The 11,074-nt window shown below is 44.9% G+C and overlaps 1 long non-coding RNA gene across 1 annotated transcript; it reads right to left on the bottom strand.

Annotated features, from left to right (window-relative positions):
* Window positions 1–6,046: 6,046 nt before the first annotated feature.
* On the bottom strand, window positions 6,047–11,074 carry LOC116796631. Its single transcript, XR_004360455.1, has 3 exons — window positions 10,961–11,074; window positions 7,147–7,241; window positions 6,047–6,275 (listed from the first exon to the last, which is right to left on the bottom strand). It is a non-coding gene; the product is annotated as an uncharacterized LOC116796631 (long non-coding RNA).

Below are 11,074 nucleotides of genomic sequence, written 5' to 3'. Positions count from 1 at the left end.
GGCCGGGCGGTCGGTGGGTCCCAGCGCTGCCTCTCTCGGCAGTCTGGCGATCGCTGAGAGTGCTGCCAAGCCCTTGCATCATCCGCCCTCCTCCCCCTCTCTCCGCCACGGCCGCGATAGTCACAATTGCGCTGGGAGGAGCGCGTCTGTCCGGGGCGCTCCTGCCCGTTGGATCCCTCGCGGACCGTCCCACGGAGGAGGGGTTTCTGCCGTGCTGACGTGTCTGTGTTTCGGATCAGCCTCTCCCTGTGCAGCTGCCGTGCAGGCAGCGCGCATCTCTGAGCCCTGCACACACAGGGGCTGCGCAGGCGAGAACAACCTGTGGCTGGCAAACCGCCCGCAGCCTGCGCGGCGATCCCACCCCAGACATCCCCTGCTCGCCCCCCGAGCAACCCGCTGGGCATCTCCCCCTCCTCGGCCCTTCGGCCGCGCACGGGAGAGGGGCAGAGGTTCTCCCAGTTCAAGGCAACTTGGAGAGAGAAAAAGCTTCATTAGGCCAAGCTTTTGGTTGTGAGTGAGAGGACAGACGCCCAGTAGCGGGCACGGTAATCCCCGACTGACCCTGCTCACGTGGAGGAGCCCCGCGCTGAGCATCAGCTCTGCCCTTACCGGGACGCTCTGCTCTTACTGGGACGTGCTTACACAGCTACGCCAGCAAACCAAGGTTGCCTCTTATCTCTGACCAGTACACAGTGAACAAGCTGAGCAATTCTAGTCCCTGAAATTTATTTATTTTGAGAAACAACTTAAAATAACGAGGTTTTGCTTGCTTGCTAGATCCAGAATTGCTTCATTATCTTGTCTTCAATTTTTTTGTGAAATATAAAGAAATGATAATTTTGTCTTTTTTTCTTATATTTTAACATGACTGCTTTTAGAATACCTCCATCTTTTTGGCCCAGCAGAAGGATGATTTCATATCAGCTTCCTAAGGGCAGGAATTAATGTGGTTGTGTACATTGATGAAGGCAGTGCCCAGTCAGAGAGAAAAGACAGAGAAAGGAATGGTCAGCTTTACATATTTCAAAACTGAAAGTTCCAGATAGGTTTCTTCCCCAGAGATTTTTTTTTCCACTTTAGTTAATTCTTCGATCTCTGTTGATGATTTTTACCAGCATCATCAGACAGTGTTTACATTTGTTTGTTTTTGTATTAGAATGTTGATGAACATGTGAAAGAACCAAACCCAAATGAGTTCAATCACTTTGTCATTAACGTAATCTGGGGCTCATTTATCAACAATCTCACATTCTCAGATGCCATTTGAAAACCTGCTGAAGGACCAGACAATTGGAATGACCATCTGTAATTCAGTCCACTCAGATGCCATCTCAGAGGTCATGGAATCCTGTTCCTAATTGTCTGTTACACCACAGAATTTTGTGGGGATTTTTACCACAAGAGGATGACATGAGAGTCATCTCCAGTTTAGAACCTCTCCTGGCCCTCTTTTCTCCAGTGTCCCAAATCCATGCTGTGAGCAGGCCCCTGGACAGGCCATAAGGGAGGGTTTGCAATACATATTAAGGGTAAAACTCTTTGCTTTGATTGTGGGTGCCTGTCACTGCAGCACTGCTAAATTCCTGCTAATTTCAGCTAAGCTCTACGCATTTCTAATTTCAAATTTCCTTGCCCTAGTCCCTCTGATGCCCTCCTTGACACCCACTGCACACAATGTGCTCCCTGTCCCAGCAAGGGCAGCTGAACACCCCTGGGAGCTGCTCAGGAAGGGCTGATGGAACACAGAGAGCCCCTGCCAGTCACCAGGAACGGTGTTGCCCCAAGGAAATGAAAATTGCCTGCCTGTTCTACACCCGTGTGCTGTGCAGATTAGAATATGGCTTTAGGTATTTGGGTGCTTTAAGCCTGAGTGTAAGATTTTTTTTACCTCTATAATAATGAAGTGGAACTAAATACTCTGTTTTCCAATGTGCCACAAGGCTGATTAAATAGGGGCTGACAAAGGGGGTTTAGAGCAAACATTTAGCTTTGGGTATTCGTTTGTTTGTTATTTTTGAACAGTGGGTTGGAGCAGATTACAAAGCTTGAAATGAATATAAATAGTTTCCTGGTTTAAAAAAAAAAAAAAAGAAAAAAGCAGAAGAGGACCTAATTTAAACCTTGCCCTGAGGAGCTGGTAGCTCAAAGCCAACACGTGGAGTCGTGTAGTGGAACTGTAAAGAGTAATTCCTCACCAACAGGAGCTCAGCTCCACACTCAGGTCCATGCTTGTGTAAACAGCTTTACGATTTGTGTCAGCTGTGAAGTCGTGCTCCAGGAAGCCAGTCCAGAGGAAAACGGAAAAGCTGCAGGTGAGTAGGAGGAGTACACCTGGTGAGGGGGTGACAAACTGAGAAAGGAGTGCAGCTCAGATTTGCTGTAAAATGAGAAGTAAACTTCTGTGAAGCAGCAGCAATCACTATTAAAGCATTTAAAATTTAAAGTTACAGTATGAAGTTACTTCAGGTCCTATAATTTGTATTTGAACAATTGCATGATTTAGAATTTAAACTCTTCGTCTGTGCCACACAACAGTAAAAGTCCCGATCCACTTTTGGGGTCCTGGATTTACTTCTAGCATTAAGGTTAGTTAATAAACATAATAATACTGATATCATTGTTATCTGTAAGACTTGCTTGAGCAGGAGGCTCATATTGAAAAGTGGGTAGAGCGAGGAAGGAAGGGCCAAGTGAGGCGTTAGGGCACGTGGAACAACAGCCTCTGCCTTCCCAGCTCCCACAGTGTGACCTCTAGACAAGCTCTTCCTATTCATCCTAGCTCTTGGTTTTCCTCAAGAAATCTGGCAAAGGATCAGGCAATGCATAATGGAAAGGCTGCTGAATGCTGCAAGCGAGAAACCCCCCAGCGTTTGGCATTTCTTTTTGCAGCACTGGGAGATGTGGACTGGGTAATCCAATATGGCTTTTATGTCTTATCTGGTATTGTTTGCAGCAGGCCTGTTTAGTGAGCATGTCACCTTTAGGCACTGGTGGTGAACAACATCTGAAAATGGAACCTTCCCCAGCTGCTGGCTGAGCAGTACGAGGGCACAGCTCCCAGAGAACGAGGCTCCACGGCCGGCACTGCCCGCGGCCAACGAGGGGCCACCAGCCATGGCACCCTGTGCCAAAGTGCCTTGGACTTAAGGCTTCACATGTGAGCATGTGGTGAAATACAGCCATGCAGTCTGGAAATATCAGTGGAAAATAATACATCTTTATTTATCCCTATTTTCTTGTTTACAGATCTGTACAGCCACAAATAACAGATCAATGTGTTTGCTTACATCCATGTTGCATCTTATTCTGTTTATTAACAGGTGCAAAATATCCCTGTCTCTGCCCAGCGTGTTAGGAATTGTAGAAGGGTTTTTGACTCACTAATTAATATAGATTTTTTATCTACTGAGAACAGGGCTGAAAGTAGACTTATCAAAAAATGCCCCGTAGATGGTGTTTTTACTGTTGTCCCTTAGTGAATACCATCCAAAAGGGTCACAGCACTACTGTATTTTGCCATCTCTGTTAAGTAGAATATAAAATTATATATAAATATATAATTAAATATTAATTTAAATATATATACACTTAAATCTAGCTTTACAGCACTTTGGGGAAGATGGGGCTAACTTTGACCCAATTTTTCACTGACGTGATTAGTGGTTCTATGTGCCTCTAACTGAAATCCATTAAAAGGTGCTGCCTTGCTAAAGCTTCATCTCTGGTGATCAAGTTTCTTTGAGGAGTTTGCAGTTACCCACTCAAAAATAGACATGCTAACAGTCACTAAGTAATTTCTGAATATTTAGGTCACTTCTCATTTCTAGTTTTCACCTTTGGAGACAGAACCTGGTGCAGGTAGTTATTGGTCTGAACTCTCTTCTGTTCCCACTTAAATAATTGGGAATTTTGCCATGAGCTTCAGTGGCCAGGACTTTAAGGTCTTTTTCCTCTGACCTGGCAGAAGTGTGTGCAGAACAGGGCATTTCCCACGGTGTCAATGTTCTGATGCAAAACTCACGCTGTGCTGCTGACACACCTGCTGGGACTGAGGCTGCACACCCATCCCGTGCCCAGGGGTGCCCTGTGTGACCTGAGGGGCAGCAAGGGGAGTCTGAGGGGACATGCTCGAGCTGCTGCAGTGGGACTGATATCAGCCTGACCCCGGGAGTTCCATCCTAAGAACTGCTGTGTGCTGCAATCCCCTTTTTCTTGGCTGGTTCATGTGTACCTTTCGCTGTTGGCTTTTTATTTCCCAATTTCTTTAGGAGTTAAAGGGGAACAAAGGCAGGTTCTGGATTGTCAGCTTAGAAGTTCTTGTAAATTTTCAAGGTGAGAGGTTTCTCTCCATTGGTTTTGTAAGCTATTATTAAAAGGTCTTCAGCACGTCTGGAGTGTCACTGCTGCAGGTCCCTGCTGGCCGTGTCACTTGGCACAGACACCCTCTGGAGCTCTGCTGGGGCAGGTGTCAGGAGTCTGAATGCTGCAAAGCCACCCCTTGCACTTTGGTGTGTTCCAGTCTCCTCTTCCCAAGCTGCTGTACAGCCTTGTGGAAGGACTGTTAAAAGGCAACACTAATGGCACTGGCTCAAGATTCTCTTGCAAGCTTAAATGTACCAAAGTTTCAGCATTGCTGCCTTCACAGTTCCATGTTTTGGGGTGGTGTATCCCTTGCTCCCCTTCAAGTCCAAACCTTTTGGTTATCTAGGAGTTCTTTTGACTGAAAAAGCCATGTCAGTGTAAGCCCAGGACAGTTGAGGGTTTGGGAATAACTTCTTTCCCTTCCTTTTCTGTGATTTCAACCGTATCTGGACTTGGGGATTTGCTGAGCTTCAACAATCCCATTATAACCAAAGCAATGCAATTTGCCTGTAGACAAGCTCTTAATGTCATTTACAGTGATTATACCTGTGTTAAAATTACAGTATTGATCCAAAGCAATGCATTATTTTAAACAGTTATTTTAAATAATTGTAAAACTAATTGGTCAGCCTTTTAAATATCTTTTCTTCAAATACTTTTCCTCTCCTCTTTGATGTATTGATATTATGAGGCCTCCTCTTGCTGTCTCTCCATGACTCTCAGGTGCAGCCAGACTCACCTCATGGCAGTGTCACAGTGATACTGTGCACATCAGACTTTGGGACAGGGTGGGCTCTTCATCCCGGGAAACCACGGCCAGCGTGGGCCCGGGAGCACTGGGCAGGGCTGGCTCTGCCTGGGAATTACCAGGACATTAATTACTGCCAGAAGAGGAGTGAAACTGGGAACACATGAGTTGTTATCAGCTTCGTAAATGAGTCACCAAAAGAGAGAAAAAAACCCCGTATTAAATCAAGCTCTTCTTACACCATCAGCTTGTCAGAAGTGTGAGACCTGAGCAAACGCTTTCAAGCATCTGAAGAGATGATCCCTCGGTTTCATCCTGTCTTTAAACATTTTCTAATGCCAAACAAATGCCGTTCGGGTTTATGTGCTCAGACTAACAGTGACATCCAGTGGCTGAGCGACCCAACCACGGGAACAGTCACTGCGGGTGGAGCGGCCGAAGGGATCGGTTACGGTGACTTAGATCAGATGGAGTTTATAGTGAATATGTAACATGCCATCCTCGGGACTTGTGTGACAGCCAAACCACTCTCACCTTCACACTTGTTCTCTTGGGAAGACGGCAGTGAAGGCGCAGTGTCTAGAGGAGGGATCACGGTGAGTCTCCTGCAGTGGTGGAGACTTTGGGCACAAATTGACTCCTGGTTTAAAAATCTCCTTTCATCTCTCCAGACCAGTCTCACTGAGTCTGTGAGCACTTCGGGCATGAGCAGAGCTGATGGCTGTTCTGAGAGCTGCCTGAGCACTGGGGAACATGCAGGGCTGCAGCAGCAGCGCTGGTCCAAGGTGTGGAAGATTGTTTGATGTGCTCCTGAGTGCTCCAAAGCCTTTAGAAGGAAAATACATTCAGAAAAGGCAACTAGAACTGACAGTGCAGTGTCATAAACACTGCTGGGGTTTCTCTGTGCCCCTGGAGCATCTGATGAGAGTACATGCAGAGTGGAATGTTTATTTATTACTGAGAGGTAATTCATTACTGGCCTTGGGCCCAAAAGCAGCAGCTGGAGCCACTCTTGCCAAATGGGACCCTTGCAGCCATGGGCACATCACAGGTGAAGGATAATCCATTTCTCTTTGGGATGGCTGCTGCACCTCTCCTGATGGCAAACATCCATCCTCCTCTTACTGCTCAGCTTCTTGAGAGCCATTTGTGTTTTGTTTGTGGTCTGCAAGTTAAGGGAGAGCTTAATGACATAGAAGTCACAGAGCTGTAGGATGGTAATGATGACAGCAGTGCCACGTTCTAGGAACAAACCTGGGTATTCCAGAGGAACCTCGCACAAAGCACCAAGAGCTCCCAGAAGCCTTCTGACATTAAGAGTACAAATAGCTTGAGAGAATAAATGGTTGCTTCCAGCATGAACAGAGCTAATTTTAGACAGGAGTCCCTAATGTGCCTGTCAGTGCTTCCAAATGAATGATTAAAGATAAAAATAGATTTATCATGTTTTCCCTTGCACTGGGCCTCAGATCCGTGGGCAATATGGAATCACCTGCTGCAAACACCCCTGTGAGCCTGCCCTAATGTACTCTGGAAATGACTCCACAGTGACCACTGAGCACAGCTAATTGCATTGTCACAACTGGAGACATTCCCATCCTGACTGCAGTTACAAGAAGCACCTGGTAAATTTGTTTTGACTTTTCTGTCTCCTGGTTAACGTAAAAGTGCAGGTGATGTAAGGCCTGTTCTGTGCTATACTTCATTTTCTCCTAAGAACCTGCCAGTGAACTGCAAACACCATGACAAATGTGCTTTGTAAGGCTGATCTGAACGTAGATGTTGTCTTTTTCTGTTTGTTTTCCCCACAAACCTTTGTTTAGTTTAGTGGTTTTGTTTATTTACTGTATAATTGAACTTTTGAAGACAGTATCCATTTCGGAAAAATTTTTCTCCTAAAATAACTCCGTGTCACTTGGCTCTGTCTTGTGGCCTGATTTCTAACAAATATATCAGATATATATGTTAAAATATTCATAGCACTAGTAATACAGAAATATTGCCACAACATCACTGGAAGCCTTAAACATGCACACTTGTAAATTCTGTCCGTGTCACGGGGTGCAGTGTGCCTGTGGCAGCTCCTCCCTGAGCATCCACAGGGGCTGGCAAAGCATCCTCCCCAAAACACCTGATGAGAAGATACCTTCACCACACCTGCTCAAGGCCCAAAGTATTTCACTCTTTTTATAGGCACATCATTTATCAAAAAAGTTAACAGATTTTGTATCTAAGTGTTTAATTAGCAACTAAAGAGTAAAGCCAGAAAAAAATCAGTGCATTGTTTTTCACGGATACAGAGTACATTTGCCTTCACTATGCAGAGTAATACATTTATAGTAAGACTTTATTCTTTCAAGGTTCACGGGTCAAGATTAATCAGTTGTGACCTTGGCACACAGCTCTTCTCTTCATGAAGTAAAAGCTGAGCAAGGGAATCTGAAACAAGGACCTGTACGTTTATATAGAACTGGGTCTGATTGAATGGTTGAAATGTAATTGAACAGCAAAAATAACATTCCTTTACAGAGGGAGAATTAAAGACCTTTGGAAAAAGAGAGGTGAAATATGAGTAATTTTTCAGTGAAGTGACATTATGAATTAATCTCTAACATGGCTGAGGTTGACAGTTATAGTTCCTTTCCTACTGTAATCCTTTCTCCAGAGCAGTTCTTCCTGCTTAAAATATTCAGAGAGAAAGATACAAACATCAGCATTTGAAATGTGAGGTGCTTTGGTGGCAGTGTTCACTGCCAAACAGAATTCACGTTTGTTTCTGCTTGGCATCTTTATTTACAGAAACTTTGAATGTTTTATCTACCTCATATGTTCTGCAGTAGCAAACCAGACTCTAGCAGGGTAATAGGTTGCTGCAATCACCCCAGCAGTTCCATCCACAAGCAACGCTGCCTACACAGCCAGGACCAGATTCCTGCATCCCAACTCCACTGGGACCTTCCAGGAGAGCAAAGCTCCTGCCTCAGCTGTCTGAGTTCACAGACCTCTGCCTGTATGACAAGGAGCAGCTTTGGGTATTTCCTGACAGGGACTTTTCAATGATTATTTATCTGAATAGGGTTAAGGGTTAGAGTTAGTTAGATATTTGGATATTCAGTTATTATTTATCTAAATAAACTCATCTCTTTCATTCTCCTTTTTTTTATACCCCTGAGCATCCCAGACCTCTGCCCTGCTGTACCAGTGTGGTTTCCCTTGACAAGGGAATTCCTCAAGCACTGTTTTTGGCTAGTTTAAGATTATTTTGTGCTCCTTGTTAGGCTTGGCCCACCAGACAGTCTTGACCTGAGAGTTTTGATGATTTCTATTTGTGCCTCTGAAAACAAGAAGCCTTTGTAGTTCCATACATAATCCTGGCTTGAAAGCCCCTGTGCTGCTTGGGGTCTGGCTGCACTGATCTGTTCTCCTTGTGGTACTCAGCTCTCTTCACAACCCTTTTCAAATTGTCCATTCTACAGTTTAGCAAATCTTCACCTATTTCCACAGATGTAGAAGCAATTCCAAAAAGGAGTATTTTTGCTTAGTGATGTAGTTTTCTCTGCCCTGCTCTATCCTACACATTATCCACTAAAGTGTACACATGGCTATATAGAAAATGCATGACTGTCACCATCAAGAGGAATTCTTTCGAGCCACAACCTTTCTTCCTATTTCCTTGTGGTTTTATGAGCTTCCCTGCCGAGACTAATCAATATGTAAACCTCAGCACGTTTGTAGCTGGTCTCATCTTTGTATATTAAAAATTGTATTTCATAGCTTCTAGGTCTTGTAATTTCATCAAATCTTCCATGATATTTACTTTTTCCTTAACTCCTGCAGGCAAGGGGTTTGTTACTTTAAATGTTCTATTCATTTTTGCCGTTGTTGACAAAAACTTGCAAATCTGACCCTGCAGGCTTGAAGATTTCTAGGGGCATTTGCAAAGCACAAAAGCTTAAAATGAGGCACTATTTTCAATCTTGGCTCAAGAGGGTCTTCATCCTGATTCACATGTTTGGAATTGCAGGACTCTTATCTAACCTACTGTTCATCCTCTCTAATATCTCATATTGATGTTCCAGCCAGAGGAAGGACTCGGGAGCCAGCCTGTCGGGGCTGTTGGTGGCCCTGGGGTAGCTCAGGTGCAGTACCTGCTCCCCAGCCACTCAGCCTGGGGCAGCAGTGCCAGCAGGGCTGTCAGCACGGCCAGGGAGGGCCAGCACTGCCCAGCACCAGGGTGGCTGTTCCCTGTGCCCAGCACTCTGTGCCCAGCACTGCCCCACACCAGGGTGGCTGTTCCCTGTGCCCATCATCACACTGATTGGTGTTGTTTGAACCCAAACCAGGATTTCTACTGCCTTTTCATAAATCCACTGAATCATTTATATTTGGATTAAGGTTTATAATCTTGTTTTTGAAAAAGGAGCACTGACCTTTGGCTGGTGTCATTTGCTAGACTTCCTCCAAGCGATGCCGTCAGGAATTACAGTGATAATGAGGTGGAACAATTTATTAATCTGTCATCCCTGAGCAAATGGGCTACATTTGTTTTGGAGCCTTAATGTAGTGGTCATGGGTTAACCAGCTTGTAAAATCCCGTGGGATTTTCTTCCCAGGTAGGAATAAACTGGGATCTTACTGACTTACCGTATATCAAGGAAAATAACGGGTGAAAGCAAATTTGGCTTTGACTCAATGAAATCTTCCTTTAAGGCTGCTTGGCAGTTCCAGGTGTACTTGTTCTGCACTGAAATGCAAATCTACCATTTGAAAGATGCAAGTGTTTTCTGATTAATCAAAATTCCGTTGTACTTTCTTCCTAAATTTCAAATGCTCCTTTTCATTGCCCATCACGCACACACTTGTTTCCATTTCACATTTTCAGCTAGTATGTGCAGAAAGAAAATTTCATTATGAAAACCCCTGCTAGGAGTGTGCTCTGCTGCTCCCAGGGCATGCCCAGATCTAATCTGGGATTATCTCCCTCCCGACGGCTGCCTGCTAAACTGCTGCTCCCAGTCTAGACCTCGTGTCCCGCACGTTCCTGGCGTGCTGAGTCGGCACCGGAGCGGGGCTGGCTCGGGGCCCCTCCTCCTGCCTCCAGATGCAAACCGAGTGTCTGATACCACTTCTGGCAGCAGGAGCTGCACAGGTTGGTTGCTCAGGCACTGTCAATAGTCCTTGCTCTCTAAATCTTTCATAACAGCTATTGAATACACTCTTATTATTTCACAACTCTGCACCTTTTCCTTCACTGTTTGCTCTGATGCACCAACAGTGGAGAGCAGCAGCACCTTTATGTGCTAACAGCCCAGATAACAGACGTGATAAATAAACATATAGAAACCTGGAGGAACTTAATGCAGAGCCTTATTTCAATTTTTTTATGCATCCAAAAATCAATAAAGATTTTGTCATTCTCTTCTGACCTCCTACCTGACCTAGTTCTCTTTTAGTTTAGAATTATTCCTTCCCCTTTCTCTCCTCCTCTGGTCTTCTTTCCAGAGGACCACTTTGGTAACTTTTAACTCCCTTATTAGCTAAGCTGCTGCAAGGACAGCAGAAGAATGAATTCCATGGGAAATTATGTGTGCAGACTTTCTCATTTGAAGAGGTGATTATCCTGTAACAGTCTCCGACCACTCCACATTTGCCATCCACTGACAGTGCTGCAGGACTCCCAGTTAAATGATATGGCATAATTCTACATCATCTCACTCACTCTTCTAAAATCAAACTGCCCTTGCAGTGAGCAGCTGACACCTACAGCCATATGCTGATCTGTCTCAAAGTGCAATGTAAGCCTTTCTCTAGGATTTGCATTTTTGAAGGTAAATCTACAGATTCCCTCACCTGATCAGACTCTCCACGGGAGCTGCAGCCAGTCAGCAGAGTCCTTACAGCCTCACTTACTGTTTTCTTCTCTCTGACTCCCAATGTGCCTTGTCTGCTTTGATCTGCCCTTGT

Source organism: Chiroxiphia lanceolata, chromosome 20 (assembly GCF_009829145.1).
Source record: "Chiroxiphia lanceolata isolate bChiLan1 chromosome 20, bChiLan1.pri, whole genome shotgun sequence".
Taxonomy (NCBI): Eukaryota; Metazoa; Chordata; class Aves; order Passeriformes; family Pipridae; genus Chiroxiphia; species Chiroxiphia lanceolata.
The sequence above is the reverse complement of the archived record's forward strand: the minus strand, read 5'-3'. Positions and strand labels throughout refer to the sequence as shown.